The sequence below is a fragment of the Corvus cornix genome, chromosome 3 (assembly GCF_000738735.6).
Source record: "Corvus cornix cornix isolate S_Up_H32 chromosome 3, ASM73873v5, whole genome shotgun sequence".
Lineage (NCBI taxonomy): Eukaryota > Metazoa > Chordata > Aves > Passeriformes > Corvidae > Corvus > Corvus cornix.
Genome location: NC_047056.1, coordinates 90,810,141 through 90,827,410, shown reverse-complemented (window position 1 = coordinate 90,827,410; position 17,270 = coordinate 90,810,141). Strand labels below are relative to the sequence as shown.

Genomic DNA, 17,270 nt, shown 5'->3' with positions numbered 1-17,270 from the left:
ATGAGATCAAATCAGGAAACACAAAGCAAATAATTAGTGTACGCAGTCAAGGCACTGGAAAAAGGCTGTAGACATGGGTGTTAGATTGCAAAAGAAAGGAAAAAGAGAGTAACGTGGTTTATCCCAGCTCAGAAATAAACACAATACTGGGATCAGAACTTGTATTATGTCTTAATTAGTAGCCTAGATGAGTGAAAGGATTGCCGCCTTGGCGGGTTTGTAGGCAACTCCAAGTTAGAGGGAATAGTCCATAAGTGGAGGCTGGAGAAATGGGTTGACAGGGACCCACGTCCTGCAGCTAGGTAGGGACAGCCCCCACAGCACAGAAGGCTGGGAAGCAGCTCTGTGGGAAAGGGCTGGAGTTCTTGGAGGGTTGCAAGGAAAGCCTGATCCAGCCGTGAGTCCTGGCTGCAGATATGGCCCACAGCACTGGGGGCTGCACCAGCAGGTCCACAGGAAGATCCTTTCCCTCTGCTCAGCACTGATACCTTATTGTGATTCCTACCACGATTTCTCAGTAATCTTTAACACTCTGGATTTGCTGTACAAACAAAAAGTCATGTTTTTAGCAGAATTTTCTCCATTTATTTAAATGTTAAGTTTTCTTTCTTCATAAATCCTTGTCTGGGATTCTGATACATTAATTGAGTTTTGGTTTAGGGTTTTTTTTTTTTTTTGCCTCTGTTTCATTACATTGTCACATTGTGACATTGTCAACAGCTCAGTCTGGCTGTTCAAGCAACAGGTTCAGCATAAAGTCTGAAATGTGTGAACATAGAGGTGAACTTCCCTAGCCAATATATTCCTTTAAAAAGTGACGGATGATATTGCTGGTTAAAATTAAAAACAACAGGCTAGGAATTTGGATGAGGCTTGAATATCCTCATCTCTCTTTCAGTTACTAACAATGTCTGAGATGAATTAGGTGCAGGTCTCTTACACTGCTTTAAAACACAAAGCAAAAATGCCCCATCCTTGGAGGGAAAGGGAAAGATGACAACTGTCTGGGATGTTTCAGTGACTTTTTAGAAATCTAGCTGTTTAAAAGTAGTTAATTTTAATATCATTCAGGTCAGGTTTCCATAGTTTTGACTGGAAATTACTCCTATGAAAAATTCACAGTTAAAGGAGGCAATATAAATAAACTAGTATGTAACTCTGTAGCATTGCTATACCTAAAGACAGAATCTAATCCTAAATACTTTTGCAAGATTCAATTGTTTTCTTGTTCTGAAAAGTATGTGTCCTGTAGAAATTAAACTTCTCAGCATAGTGGTGCAAGTGATCACACAGCAACAGCTACTAAAGTTATGGGAATATTTAAAAACATCTTTTGAGATTTCCACCTTCTACCTTTTCTTCAGAGAGTCACACAATGCAGTAACAATTTTTAATTTTCAAATCTTGCTTAATATTGGCTGTCTAGTTCCGTGGAAGCTGCATTCCACCTCCATTTTTGGGGTTTGTTTACAAGGCAGTGATTTGCTCTGCTGTAGTGGATCATGTGGAAAGCTTCCTAGCTAAAACCTTGTTATTATTCAATAATTGGTAATCATTCCAAAAGTACTAGAGATAGTTTTCAAATAGAGGAACCAATTATGTAGTTGTAACACAGTACTAGTCACCTTTGAGTAATGTACCTTAGAAAAGCTGCCTCAAGACAGAGCATTTTGGATACACCAGGCTGCTTCTGGACAGCCCCAAGATAGGAGCTGGGTGACTTTTCCGAAGTGTTTGAATGAGGAGAACATGGATACTGATAGCATAGATGCAGGGAAAAAAAAAAAAAATTATAAATCCTAACAGAATAGTGCGGCAGTGGAAGATGCTTCTTACCACTCATTGTAGCTACTTACAACACAGCTGTGCAAACCATGCCTTCATACTACTCTGTACAAATGTCACATGGTATTACTTGGTGATGTTACTTTGCTGATATTACTCAGCTGTTTATAAACTTTAGAAGTTTGAAAGATGCCTTGGAAGCAACAGCTGCAGTTGCTCCTGTGATGCATGGAGCACTTCAGAGACTGCAGGGCCAGGAGGGACCACTGAGACCAGCAGGGCTGACTCCTGAGGCCCTCAGCACATGGCAGGTACCAGCCCATGAGGCAGCCGTAGAACTCAGTGTTACTGCAAAGTAGCCCAAAAAAACAACAGACCTCCTCTGATCCATCAACAACAAGAGCACTGGGTTTGGGTATATTGAGCATTGTTAAGAGCAATAGGACAGAGACAACAGAGAGAAATAAGAGGTGAGGTTTTGGTACATATTGGCCCTCCTTCTTTAGGAGTCTGTGATCAGCGGTGCCCGGAGCCTGCAGTCAGGGGCATCAGAGTAGCTGTAGCAGTGGCATAAAGCAGTCCCCAGCCAGGCTGGTGCCCAGCCTGCCCTGCACCCTCTGCAGGCCAAATCATCCAGCCAGGAGAGAAATGTTCATATGGGAATGGATGAAGTTTATAAGGGATGGTTTTACACCTTATGGAGAAGGACAACACATCATGTTCCACACACTGCCTGCTATGTCACGTAGCTAGAAAATGACAGCTTTTTAGATTGTAAAATGTCCCTTTGAAAAGACACCAGACTGGTATCAATCACAATAGATAATTTCCCTCATTCTTCAAGTAGACAATGCACATATAAATACTACAGAGACAGTTCAAATTTAACTGAAGACTTACCCAATTTAGTTTTATACACTACCCATACAATAATTTTTTAACACACTTCCAAAGACACAAACCTGTCTAAAGGATAAAAGATCAGTTTAATATTGCTCTGTTTTTCTGCAAGGTGGAGTTTTCTGCCTTATTTTTAACACAAACACAAGGCAACTGCTAGTTTGTCTTTGCTCTGTATTTCATTTCTGTACAATTACTTGACAGCATTGTATCAAGATGAATGCATTATCTCTTGTTTCAACTACAGCATCCAGAAAACTGAAGAGCTAGACTTAAAAATGCATAGTAGATTTTCTTTTGGGGCAGTATAAGGGACTTAAATGACAGTGTCCCACTTAATGAATTTTTATGGTATGCCAATTTCTTCTGTAGTTCTAATGTTTCTCATTTCACTTAAATCTATTAGAAAAAAACCCTTATGCTTATAATGTCTTTTCAACAATAAACTTAATAGATATAAAATTCAACAATTAAAAAATCTTAGAATATAAAATTTCACAAATGTCAAAATTTCGTCTGGTTTAGGGGAATACTGAGATAATTTTCATCTGAAAATACAAAACAATACATATACAAGCCTTCTCAGTCTCAAATTAATCAGAACATTGTCTGCCTCTTGTCTTCGAAGCAATCAATTAACCACCAGACTTCGGAACAAATAATTGATACATATTAAATATGGTGGTCAGAATACAGATTAGAAGCTTTTATCAAAACTCATGTATAGTGTTGCACTGAAAACAGAGCCTTTCTCTTAATAAAGCATTTCAGTCACTATTTGAATATGCAATAAGCACAGAAGTCTTGAATACTGATGACCAGAGTATTGATTAACATTTTTTTGCAAGGTTTATTTCCTACTGAGACAATAATCATTTAATATGCCAAAATTCTTGCTGGAAATTTTAAAGAAACAAGGAGCCAAATCCAAAGAAAGTCTTTCAGTAATTAAAGTAGAACTTAAACATATTATAGGAATTAATGTCTAAAATTATGGTGCTGAGGTATAACTCATGAGCTGCTTAATTTAGAATGTATGTTTTTTACATGAAAGTGAATTAAATTCTCCAGTATTCATAGATGTATACATGCTCAGACCAAGTCTGGCTTAAGAAATCAGTCTCATTAGACTTTATAAACTTAAGGCACCTACATTCTCAAGGGACCAAATTCATCCATCACACTTGCAGAACCAGTACCTTTCCCACCCAGCACCACCAGTCTTGCTCTTTGCACAGCAAAATGTTACAGCTTTGCCCAGAGAGGGACGAGGTGCCCAGCCAGGAGTCACCACCTCTTGCATCTGTGGGGCATTTGCTGAAGAAGAGAAGGTTGGATCTGACTAAAGCAGGAGAAGCTGAGGACATGTTTTTCTCCTCCCATCCAGCTAATTACATGCTAATTAGAAAGTGGAGCATCTCTGACTAGTTCTTTCAAAGAGTAGTTGATGATACTTATAGTTTTGACTGGCTTAGGGAATTCTAGAGATCAAGTTCATGTGGATTTTTTGCGGACAACACTTCAGTCTTTGACTGAACTTCAGAACTGGGCAACAGCTCAGCTATAACACTGACGAGCATTTCCTAGCTACAGGACTGTCAGCACGACCAAGGAAGAAACCTGGACTTAGTCTCCCATACTACCAACAAGAGATCTCATACTGTGTTTGAACAAGGGTGAAGTTTGTGCAGTTAAAATACTTTAAAAACCCAGATAAATTCCCAGAAGTGGACTAAATGGCTAGAAGTGGAAAAAATGAGTGCAAACCAATGGGCTTCCAAACAGATTATTTCAAACCACAGCAGTGTTTATGGCCATACATACAAGTTGGGGTGAATTTCATGTTTATTATCTTTCTCATGGACTTATGGCCATATGATTTAAAGAGCTATCAGTTAGGATTGACTTTAAATTTGGATAAGTAAGCTCCATTTTACGTTGTGATATATACACTACAGCCAGTATATACCAGGCAGTCCCCCTGAAATTAATGCTGAAGCTTCATATCCATCTCACCAATCACAAAAATTGCAATGTTTTTTATTTTTATTTTTATTATTTTATTATTATTATTATTTTTATTATTATTATTATTATTATTCCTGTAGCTTGTATAACATTTAGTTTTGTACAATTTAACAAAACAGAGTGGTTTTGAACTCAGCTGGCGAGGACAGACCCACTTAGTAAGAATAGCACATCCTCATGTACAACAGATCTTGAGAAGCTTCTTGTTCATTGCCAACTCCCCACCGTTAAATTACAATTGAAATGGGTCAGGTTAAACAAATAAGCAAAACAAAGAGCAAAACCATGCAAAACCACGTATTGTGTGAGAATTGTGCTAACAGGTCATTAATAGCCCACAGTGAACATTTAATTATTTAGATACAAAATAAGGATCTTAAGCTGTGTCAATTAACATGAAACATCATGGATTTTCAGGATTTTGCAATATGGAAAAAAACCTTTCTCCAGGTTTTTCACCTTTCTCATTCCTCTCAGCACTGGTCAGTGAACATTCTGCCTTGCACAAAATTACCTTAAAGGTGACCTTACAAGAACATTAAACCAAAAGCTAAAATGAACCTGGTATAATTTGGAAGACTTTGTTGAAAATAAAGAGTAGCATTCTCTTGTTTCTGTCTCCAAAACACGGTAGAAGCTGACCTTGACAATTACAGCCTACAGAAAACACTTGTGAAATTGAGAGTGGTTGGAAGCAATGCAGTACAAGGACATAAAATGAGGAAAGACATTCTTTCCTTTGCACACAGTGCTATTTGCATCACACCTTTCTTCAGTTTCTTCAAATCACTCATGAACGGCAAGGCAGCAAATTAATAGAACCACTGACACCCTGTCTCTTCACCTCATATCAATGCCTGTGAAATGGAAAGAGGATTCAGAGGCAGGCTTGAATGTCCTTTAGCTGAAAACTGAACTGATAGCCGATTAATTAGCCTTTTAAAAAAGGATCTGGGGAATGAAAGTAAAGGCCTTCATAAAATATGAAAGTATCCTATTCTATTTTGTTCCATTCTTTTCTTCCATCTTTCTAAATTGACAGACATTTATGCTTTTAAAAGGAGCAATGAGTATTAAAATTTGTATCTCTGTGAAGAGCAATGATTGTGAGCTGAAAAGTGTTGTTATTTGTACTCAAGACTTAGGAGATTTCTGAGAAATGAGCTAAGCAGGAGCTTTCACTGACTCACTAATTGTCACCGCATTACCATAGGAAATTACTGAGATAAAGATTTGATGGAGGTTATGATTCAAAATGAATGCAGCAAGATTTTCCCAGGTACTTCACAATCTTTAGAGAGAATTTGTTTTATATTTTTTTCTGCTTTTAGCTGCTGATGAGAGATAATCCTTGGAGTGAAGTAGGTGAGAGGGTGGAATAGAACACACATTCAAAGAGATTCAACAGAAATAGTCCTGTCACATCTGCCTCATTATCATCTTTACCTCTGAAGCATCTGATGTCTGATTTATGTTCTAGGTGGAGCATCTCAGTGCTAAATTAAAAGGAATTTTAGTGAACACCATAACAGAATCAATGTCTGTGTCAGTTCTTATAGCAATCATCTCATAAGTAACTGCCTACAGTTTTGTGTTAACTGGGAGCTTGTCATGGTCCGTCATTCAAACAAAAGCAATTAGCTGTTTGCATGCCTTCTGTTTGTAAGCTGTCATATAATGATTCATACCATTGATGTTAATGAAACCTGCCTTGTAAAAATAATTTTGATGGAAGATTCTCAGCTGTCATCTCACCCTTTCCATAAATTTCGTGCAGTTTGTGTCACCATGAGCATGATGGCCTCAGGTATCAGGAAGTAAAATGAATTACAAAAAACCCGTGCAACCTAGATTATAAGCAGAGGTTTTACAACCCAAGGTTGTACTACTATATTCCTTGATCAGCTTCAGGGTTCAGGCACTGAATCAGGTCTCGATGCTCTTGTTGTGTTAGCCATGTGAAATGTCTGAATCTCCATCCAAATTTTTCTGTTTCATTGACATCTGATCAGTGCATCGTGGAATGGTTTGGGTTGCAAGATGCCTGGGAAGTCATCTAGTTTCAAGCCTTGCGCCACAAGCAGGGACACATTGCACATATGTGAGAGGCAGGTCCTCCAGCAGCTGGGCTCAGACAGGAGATGCCCCTGTCCCAGTCTCCCCAGCTGGTGACACACAGACATGCAGGCTCCCGAGGCTGCAGCCCTGCTCCAGTTGCTGGTACTGACCATCACACTGGTCATGACTTCCCAGGTAAGTAGGAAGAAGTAAGTAAGAAGGAAAGACAGTATATGCAATAACTGAAGAAAGTGAAGTGAAGAAAGTAGCTGAAGCATCATTTGAATCTCTTTGACAAGACAGCAAGGTTTTCCTGGCTGTTGTGATAGAGTGGATGATGTATAGAGTTGGAAAATTGAGATCACTGGGAATGGGCAGCAGAAGTGTCAGGGTCACCACAGTGTTTTCTATACCTTGCTATGTAATACAACAATGTGGAAAGTACTTGTGGGAAATTCTTTTGGTAAATCACAAGAAAGGCCTAAGACACCACAATCCTGAGAAAAGGCAAGCACATGCCATACCGACAGGTGGCCCTGATGGCTAATCTCCCAGAAGAGTAAGTCCACTGAATCATTAATTTTTGTTACAGTCATATCTGAAAAGTCAAAATGTCCTCAGGGAGGAAAATACAGACCTACTCAGAAGTATAGTCATTGTCTTCAAATATAAAGAAAGCAAGAGATTAAAATTTATCAGAAACAGGCAAAAAATCTGAAAATCTAGGACAAAATTCTTTATTTAGGCAAGCATGTCTTTTTCACCTGTCCCTTCCTGCATAACCCACAGATGGGGCAGGAGCGGCAAATAGCAAGTTTTCCAAAGAATGCAATTTTAGTCATCCTGAAATTGCTTTGTGATATTAGTTACAATTGTTTATATGGGAATTTAAATACTATTTAACTAGGTTTCTTTCAGTTAGATAAGCATTGGTTACATAGATCCATAGTTTTGTGTAAAGCATAACACTGTACTGAATATTTTTTTTTTTTGCATCATTTTGCCAACACCCTTTTGTTTTACCAGTATTTTCTTTTCTTTGTGTTTGTTTTCTTCAAGGGCTGTTACTCTTGACTACAGCAGCCCAGAAGCTTATCTTGATAGGCATATTAGAACAGTGTATTAAGCATAATCAAGACCTATGAAGCCACTTTTTTTTTCTTTTTTTTTTTCTTTTTTTCTGACTTACAGAAATAAAAACTAAAGTATCAGTTTCTTGCTTTCAAAGGTATTCAGAATTTAATTTTAAATACAAAAGAGAGCTAAAACCAAAATTAATTTATTATTAATATTTTACTCGTGCCAAGCATACCTGTGGGATAAATGGATAGTTCAGATTGGGTGTGGATAAATGACAGGTAGAGTTTATCAGAAGCAAATGGAAAAGTCCTTAAGCATTTGAGATTCCCCAGTCCAGGCACAAGTCTCCAATGGTATTTATAGAATTCACATATCTGCTTGCTATGTAGCTTTGAGAAACTACACTTGAGCATCTGTAGAACCTACTTCTAGTCAAGAAAATTTCTGTTTGTATCCAAAATCTAACCCTAAAGGAAAACAGTTTGGGATTAAGCAAAACTGGGAGCTCCTGGGGAAACAGAATGTATCCATGCATACCACACAGTTAAAAATGTGGAGAATCCAAGTAAATTACGGTGAAGCAGAGAACTCCAAGGCATAATGACTTATAACCTTCAAAACCTCATGTACTTTTGAGAAAAACACTACTGTTACCACGCAGTTGCGTGATTTCCATCATGTGAATATAAAAAGATTGAGAGAAAAGAAGTTTGAGATCATTCAAAAGTAGTAGGTTAGAAGCAAACTTAAATGTGGTAAACGAAATAAGTCTCATGAGGGAATACACATCTTAAAAACTTCTAATGGCTATAGGTCACCTCTAATATAAGCTACTAGCAGCAACCTAAGTATCACAGGGCTGTAAAGACTCATCAGGTAGGTATGTAGCAAGGGAAACTGGCTCTGTGAACGACTCCACAATATCAAATAGTACCAATTGACTGCAATCCTGAGAACGGATCTGTTCACAAAACAGATTACCGTTCACAAAACAGGACCTAAGGGGAGTAATTTTACAAGCTTGTGCAGCTACAAATAGCAGTTCAACAATTTGTGACAAGGTTTGAAGAGGCATTGATAAGTGTGACACCTCTGAGCTTTGGGAATGCCTGCTCTGACTATATTCTATACCATGAAAGAAGACTGTGATGGAAAAACACAGAGTATCCATGCAAATAACACATTAATAGGCCATGCTTTATACTCAGGTTTACCAGTGTGGAGGTAAAAACTCACCTTTTGAGCTCCCCAGGACACCTGCCTGGTCTCAGGTTTTATACAGGTAGTTACTATTTCCCACCATGTCACTGAGCTTGGACTCTGCGAGGGTATTGTGGGCAGACCCATCATGTCTGCAGCACCTTGTTCCCCATCATCCCTCTCGGGACACATCAGAGTTTTCACCTCTGTACCAGTGCCCTGCTCAGCCTTGTGCTGTATCAGTCCTGCAGCTGCATGATGAGCTGCTGCCTTTCTGCTCTCATGTGCTCTGTGTCCCAGGCATGGTGCTCCTCCTGATGCTCTCCCTGCCTTCTCCAAGGCCTCCCTGGCACTTGAACTGGCGCCAGCCTCTCCAAGCACTTCTGGCACTGTGGCTGGGGGAGCCACACCTGAAGCCACCACACCTTCCTCTTTCAATCTCCTTTCCTTCTTTCTACATATTGCCTGGGACTACCTGTACAGAGACCTGTCCCTCACAATAGGATAGAGTACAATGTGTATATAAACATATATAGACATATACAAATACCTATGCATATATATAAATATATATATATATATATAGTACTCTCACATATATACCTATATATGTCTATTAATGACTAAAGGACATTAAGGCAGAGGTAATTGGGGCAGCTGGTCCTTTGGAAAAGACTATAAAACTGTGACTGGTTCCCTGCTATGCCCACCTGTTTCCCCCTGTAATTTTCCTGTATGAGTTAAATTGGGATATGAGACCACCTATTCCTACACAAAATACGAGGGGAAGCCAGAGAAGAGATAGTGCTCAATGAGCTTTGCTTTTAATGAGAATAGGAACTGGCACAAAGCAAAGTTATCTTCCTTGTTTCAAAGTTGTGTTCGCTAGGGAAGTCATGGGGAATAAACACATCTGTGCTTAACCTTCTGCAAAGAAACCCACAGAGTATCTTGTCCTTTGCCAAAAACATGTGTACCAGGCTCTTTATTGAACTCCCAGTTTTCCCATTTTACTTTCCAAACTCCCCTTCACACTTGTGACTGAAATAGAAGGGAGGTTACTTGGTCACACATGTATCAGGCTTCCAACATCAGTTTTTCTTGAGTGACATTTAAAAAGGTTTTGAAATTGAGTTGTACTGGCTCAAATAATTTCTCCTTGGGGTCTGTTCCAGCAACACTGGTATGTGTATAAACAAGAGTTTGTATCCCTGTTGTGGTTTTTAGGATTTCTCCTAGTTTTTTCTGTTAAAGGAATTTTCCCCCATGCTGTTGCTAAGAGGGGAAAATTGCTGGGTACTTAAGGAAAACAAAGAGCTACCCACTGCGGGTGGGGGCACCTGGCTATTCTTTTGTTTCACCTGGGTGTGTGGGCAGTTCGGTTTCCGAACGCGGGAGAGGGAAGCTGTGTTTTTTTCGTCGGCTGGTTTTTTTTTCCTTCTGTGGAGAAAGACCCCGGGATCCCAAGCCCACCTTCCCTGCCCTGCTGGAGGCCGGGCTGTGGCTGCCCTGTCCCACCGCTGCTTCGAGCCTTCGCTGCGTTGTAGCCGTGCTTGCCCTGCCTGCCCAGACCTCTGGGGGGTTCTCAGTTTGGATACACCTTGTCTGCCATCCGGGATTTGTGCTCATCCCTGCCGCTCCAGCCTGCCATTCCCGAGGGTCCGGTCGGACACCGGGATCGGCTGCCCAGAGGTTTGTGAAGCCTTTGTTCCATCCCTTCCCCGGGATCCCAGAGCACCAGAGCCGCGGGTTTCCCGAGCTCGCTCCGGAGCGCCCCCTGCAGCCGCGGGGGAACCATCGCACCTGCCCTGCTCACCGGGAGCCGCCAGCGCCCCTGCCGGCTGCGAGCGGAACTGCACCCGAGGGGAAAGGGCCTGACAGCCGAGAAGGCTGGCACTGGGTTTGTGATTGTTCGCTGTTACTGCCATAGTTATTGCTGTTTGTTTGACTGGTTATATATATAATATATAATAGTAGAGAACTGTTATTCCTATTTCCCACATCTTTGCTTAGAAGCCTCCTTGATATCAAAATTATAATAACTTGGAGGGAAGGGAGTTGCATCTGCCATTCCAAGGGAGGCTTCTGCCTTCCTTAGCAGACACCCGTCTTTCAAACCAAGACAATCCCTTGATAATTTCCTGAATTAGAACAGTCCTTGTGGTCCATCACAGCAGAAAGAGCAGCAGGGAAATACTTTGGGCCAGCAGGCACCCACGTGCCACGTGTTGACTACTACAGTGGGTGCTTGTGTCGCAAGTAATGGTTTTCAGTAATGTCCCTTTGCTCGCTATTGTCACCGTCTGCTTTTCTGATGTGCCTTAGAAAAAAAGCTTCATCTGCTAATTATCTTTTGACAGCTCTAATATCTTGAAGGGAGAAAAAGTAGATAAGAAAAACAGTTAGGCCAAAAGGGTTATCAGACACCGGAATAGGGAAGTGGTTGAGTCACCATCTGTGAAGGTATTTAAAAGACACATAGATGTGACATTTAGGGATGTGGTTTAGTGGTGGACTTGGCAGTGCTGTGTTAATGACTGGACTTGATCTTAGAGGTCTTTTCCAACATAAAAGATTCTGCCATTCTATTTCTTTACTGCCTCTGAGCTGGAGTTCAGGTAAGCCTTAAAAGACCTGCTTCATTTTCCTTCTTTTATTTGACTAAACTTGAATTCTTGTGGCTTCAGAAAGAAGACAGTTCTGCAGCTCTTCCTGCTTTTTTGTCTCTGAGTGGCCAGTTCTCCACCAGGAGTACTTGGCAATATCTCTGTTTATTCCTACAAAAAATAATGAGATCCTTCTGCAATCTTGCAGCCAGCGTGCCTGAAATTCTGTTTCTCTTGTAGGTATTTAGAATTGATAAAATCTATGAATAATATAGATCTAGAAAGAATTCAGAGTTTCCATATTTTGTATCTGTCTCTTCTGCTCTAGCACTCACCATATTTGTCCAATAGTAATACACTGTGAATTTGGTCTTAAGACCAATATTAAAATAGTCACAGAAAAAGCAAATCAGTCAGAAAGTGCACGTGTTATGACTAAATCTAATTATGGGCAAGCGCACATTTTATGACTAAATCTAATTATGGGCAACTGTATTAAATTATCAGCTAATAGGTCAACTGCTAGATTTCAAAATTATTATAATAATCATTGCTACCTTTTACTGCTTTCTCCAGAAAGTGCATAGACAAATTTAGAGGCCTTCATGCTTCCCAAGAAGTATTTCTGTTTGAATGGTATAGGTGAAGGGCGAGGTTCCAAAACAATGCTGGGTTTTAAAACTGAGAGAGCCTTTTAACACATTAGCAGTCTAAGTCCTTCATATGTAGCTAGAAAGGTTGTCATTTATGTATTATTTGCTTTGTTTACTAGCACTATGATAAAATTCCTAGATTAGTGTGGTTCTGTTTTATTTAGCTAAGGTACTCTCTCTGCTTTCCTACCTGTGTGTTAATTTTAATGCAAGACAACTCAATCAGGGGTGTGTTGTTCTTTAATTGTTTGTCATTAAGGGAGTGGGATGGTATCTAAATTTGTTTCCCTTCATTGCTTTGACCTCATCATGTGGGGACTCACTGGAAGATGGTATCTGTATTTATCTTTCTGTTGTCCCAAAAAATTAAGAAATTGAAGATGGACTTCAATGTGGGATTCTAAATTCCCACAACAATGTAGAAGATTTTGAAGGGCATTTGGTTTTATAGGGCATTATGGAATAAAAATATAATGGGACAAGCTGAGCCTGTGTAATTATGCAACATAAAAATTGCTCAGCCTGTGTAATTATGCAACACAAAAATTGCTTGTAGAATTGCCTTGTCTTGGTTATCCATTGTAAAAGTTGCCACAAACCCCGATCTTTCAAAGGCAACGACTCCTCTAGAATCTCCTTGTTCACTCCTTGTCCACTCCTTGTCCACTCCTTGTCCATTTTAGTGATTGTTCCTTTAGAATTACCATCATCGTACCCTGAAACATGCTTTGGATCTTGCTATAAGATAAACAACTGGCTAAATATTCATTTATCCAGACATGCATTACAGTTTGTAATAGCTGTTACCTTAGCACAATAAATAAATGGATAACGTACCACCATGGGTTATATATATGAAGTTATAATAATATAAAATCCATTAAGAAATATTATATTTATTTGTAAATTGCCTTTCAGGAAACTGTTGTTTATTTCTTTTATCTTTGTTTACAGAAGTCTTGCCACAATGAAGTGCTGTGATCTATATAGTAAATATAGTTCACTGCCTGCACAGGAAAAAGCATAATTTAAGTGAAAATACCATTTTCCTTGAAGTTTTCTTTTAGACAGGATTTCAAACACAGAGCCCAGTAGACTAAATGAATTCACACTGGCTGAACACTACAGTGTTGTTTGTTCAAACAGTGCTAAGCATGATGAAACACAATTTAGTGTCATCCATATACACAGAGAGTACAGATTCCCTTGTTTCTTAAATCTGATATACTTATCATTTAATAAATAAAAATTGATTAACCCATCTGTCGCTTGTTTTTCTGAAGACCCTGGGATCTGTTTTGACAGAAAATAGAGTAACTTTAGGTATATCAGCAATATCTGCTTTCAAGGCTTTTGAGAAACTGACATTAAAAGAACTTTATTCCTAAAACCTAAAAATGGTTATTAGTGAGAAACTAATAATGAGTTCGCTTTTGAGGAAAACATCATTTAGATTTACATGTTTTAAAAAATCCTATTAAATACTATATAATACTATTAATACTAATAAATACTATTAAATAATGTTGCAAAAAATTAAACTATTTATCATAATGGAGAAGGAAAAACAAAGCAATAAATCCCCTAGTCAAATTGTTGAGGAATCCATTCAGTGCTGGTGTCTCAGTGAGCAGCTGCAGTAGGAGGCCCTGGTTGAGCTCTGGGAGCCCGAGACTAGAGGCTGGGAATTGCCAACCCTGTGCACAACAAAGGGCCTGGGGGCCTGTGGCCTGGCCAGAGGACTGGACATTTAAAGATACAGCAGGAGCCTAGGACTTTCCTGTGTCTGTGAGGACTGTGAGGGGATAAATGCCCAGAGTTTCCTTTTTTTGGGGTCCCTCCTCGGAGGCACCAGCTTGAGCTGGTTTTGTACTATTTTGTTATTTCACCAAGACTAAATTATTTTAAGGATTGGTTCATCTGGCACTCTGCTGTGAAAACCTGGGGTTGAGCCAGCTCGGAAGCCTGGTGTGACTGTGTGAGTGTGGGAGTGTAGCTGTGAAAGGGCCTCCATCCCAGCTCAGGTGTGCGCATATGACTGACAGAGGGGCTGCTGGCAGGACAGACAGGGACATTTCCTTAACAGAATATCCTGCCTTTTTAATAAATTTAATTAATATATTGAATCATGACTCATTTCTGAAATGAACAGATGCCTTTTAGTTACTAACCTCAGAAGGGCAAGGTTTCTGCTGTTTCTGCTCTTTCCAAGTAGTGAGAATCTAGACAGTATAGTTCATCTTCTACTCAATAAAGATTTTGTCTGGAAATGTGGGTGAAGAAATTAAATGGAATAACAGAGTAGGAAGAGAAAGAGAGAGAGAGAGAAAGATGGAGGAAAATGCAATCTGCAGAACATGTGAACAAAGAGTTCCCTTGTGCCTGGCTTGCTCTGTTTTTCTTTATCAATCACAGAGCATATTCCTGTTGCAAGAATGCCCTTCTGGAGTCACTCTAGAAATGTGTATCTAGAAAAAGCTTATCTTTCAACCTTCCAGGCTAAAAGATAAATATTGACAAAATTTCACTTTAGTGAGAAAAAGTACAAGTTACAGCAATAGCAAAAATAATGATCTTAATTAAAACCATGAAACTGATGTTTGTGTCCCAGCTTTTGTGAATTTTAAATGACACAAAGATATATATGAATAATACCCTTGTGTTCACAGAATCATAGAATATCCTGAGTTGAAGGGACTCATAAGGGCTATCAAGTCTGACTCCTGGTCCTGTTTTGGACACCCCAAGAATCCCACCATGTGCCTGGGGGCATTGTTTAAGCCCTTCTTGAACTGTCAGCTTGGGTGCTGAGACCACTTCCCTGGGGAGCCTGTTCCAGTGCCCAGCCACCCTCTGGGTGAAGAAACTTTTTCTAGTATCCAACCTAAACCTCCCCTGACACAACTTCATGGCATTCCATCGTGTCTTGTCCCTCACTGGTCACTGCAGAGATGAGTTCCATGGCTGCCCCTCCTCTTTCCCTCGGGAGGAATTTGATGCTTAAAATCTCCAGTATTTCTGTGCTTTCACTGAATGCTGTTTTGGATGATGTTGCTGCTCCTTACTCTATGGGTGAAGATTTTAAGCACATTCATGCATAGCTGTATAGGAAAGGAAAATAATGCATTTTCATTCAGATAGCACATTTTCTATTTAATAAAGGGGTGTCAAATTTTAATACCTGACAATATCTACTTTCTAATCAAAATGTTGTCACAATTTCTCTGTGCTCTTGAATCTCAATACTTTGCAGCTTTTTTCTTTTTTGAATGCTGCAAACATCAAACCGACAATTCAAGCTAGAATGTTAATTTTGTTTCAATATTATTTGAATAAAAATTACAGTAAGTAGATATAAAAAAGCAGCAAAATTGTGTGCACTGTGTTTCTTACTTTAAAGGGACCCTTGCACAGTCAAATAGATGATGGCTGTAAAAAAGGAACAAGTCAAAAAATAATTTTAAATTCTCATAGTACTGAAGTCTGCATGGAATTTAGGGGTTACCTATATGCAAGGAATAAGTAATAATGTTCATATAAGTCTTTTAATAATCTCTTAAAGTCCAAGAAATCATACAAACATGTGACTATTGTCCCCTCTGTCTACACAGATGTGCTCACATTCCCTGTGACTATACCACACAGCAAGGATCAGGATGTAAGATTTGGTGTACTGGGCTGCTACAAAGTCTCCCAGTGAGCGTTAAAAAAAGGTGCTGAGTTATTTACCAGGATGGCAAGAGTAAACATCCTGTGTGAAATTCTGCTGTTGTCAGTGTTGATAATAAAACTCCCACTGACTTGAATAAGGCTAGATTTCACTTCTCCTACACTTCGTTTTCAATTAGTCTGCTCAGTGATCTTTTGACTAGTAATTAAGACCTTGAGGGCCCTATGGAGACATTCAAAGTAGCTTTTTCTATTTGCCTCTTTAAATTTTTATAGAGCTGTGATTCTTCATCTTTATAAACTCTTCTGAATCTTTCCTGGGTAGGAAGCAAGGCAGAAATGTGGGGAAGAGGCTAGACACTAGGTTTGCCTTTATTTCTTTGCTTTTTAGTTTAGCCTTCCTCTCTTAAACTACTTAGGAGTGGTGAGTCACAGTTCTGTACACAGCTTTTTTGAAAAAGTTGGTTTTTAAAAGATGAACTTACTGCAGATTTTGGGTCTCATGTAGGAAAATGTTATTTCCTCTGGTATCCTTGAAATGTACAACATAAGTAATCATATAGCCCTTCTGAACCATTTGAAACTGTCTTTTCTTATTATCTAAAAATAGTGGCATGTTCAACTGGCCATTTTTTCTTGAATTACTGCTTAGATGCCTTTTCTGTGAACAGCAGGACAGTCTGCGATCTAAAGCCAATCAACATGGTATGTCCTCAGAAAGCAGCAGCAGAAAAGGAGACTGCAGTTTAGCATTTGTTCACTCTGTCTTCCATGCATCTGCAAATTCCTCCTTCTTCCTTTCCTTTTCAGGTAATTCTTCTTGGCTCTTTGGGTGTCTTAGAAGGAAGATGTACATGAGCCCAACACAGAGAGAAGATGATTTATGGGATGGAAGGTTGTCTTCTCTGAGAGTGAAACCTTTTACTAGGTAAGCTCAGGAGAACTCCTGTAAACAAGAAAGAAAAAGCTCATTTGTAGGTGACCTGAAATCTGTGCAGGAGAGATTGGATTTCTTGTCTGGGTAGATAAATAACATAATAACTTCACTGGGGCTTGGGTTAGCCCTTAGTTGGTATTTAGCTCACTTAATAGGATTGGGAAGGTCTCATAAAAACAATCATAACTAAATTCTTGACAGATCTCTGTAGTAACAGTAAATACTGATTTCAAAGGGTGCGCAACCAAGAAATTTGTCATTGTTCATGTAACTTTATGAAATCTCTTTACCATAATGCCCTGCACCAAGTAAAAAAAATACTCGTCTCCCAAACCAGAACATTCTTCAAACATT

General features: G+C 39.3%; 1 protein-coding gene across 1 annotated transcript in view; it reads left to right on the top strand.

Annotated features, from left to right (window-relative positions):
- Positions 1-16,907, top strand: part of TINAG (tubulointerstitial nephritis antigen) — a 97,415-nt gene extending 80,508 nt beyond the window's left edge. The window contains exon 14 of the transcript XR_002273165.2: positions 16,790-16,907. The gene's annotated coding sequence lies outside the window, so the exon portion shown is untranslated. The remainder of the gene's footprint in view (positions 1-16,789) is intronic.
- Positions 16,908-17,270: the final 363 nt, after the last annotated feature.